Here is a 440-nt window from a genome sequence, read left to right as displayed (position 1 = left end):
AAAAATAGACAAACGCTTTAACCGCGGGCGGACGAGAGATTTATAAGCACATCTTTTGATCATGATTTTTTGTCTTTATATTTCTTTTCATAAAAAGAGAGCTTTGTCTCTTCACAATTTGATAAATATTAAAAATCTGTGAAAGCTTGTTGTTTTCAATGTTTCTTTTCTTACCTTACAATGTAGAACTCTCTGTTGCGAGTAATTCAGTGCATGTTCCAGAATTTACCGATAAAATACTTTGCTTGAATCTTGGAAAAACAGAATCATTAAAGACTGTGTCAAGATTTAGTATAGGCCTATTCTGCAAGGAACCGGTCGTTTTATGACTAAATTTCGAAATGATGTAGTCAATTTTTTAAACGCCTAAATCTGATTTATACCATCTTAGAATTAAGTAATATCGGAGAACTTTAGATTTCCGGTCATGGACAGTCATG

The sequence above is a fragment of the Sinohyriopsis cumingii genome, unplaced genomic scaffold, assembly GCF_028554795.1.
Source record: "Sinohyriopsis cumingii isolate HCF-2022 unplaced genomic scaffold, ASM2855479v2 utg002173l, whole genome shotgun sequence".
Classification (NCBI taxonomy): Eukaryota; Metazoa; Mollusca; class Bivalvia; order Unionida; family Unionidae; genus Sinohyriopsis; species Sinohyriopsis cumingii.
Note: the sequence above shows the minus strand (reverse complement) of the source record.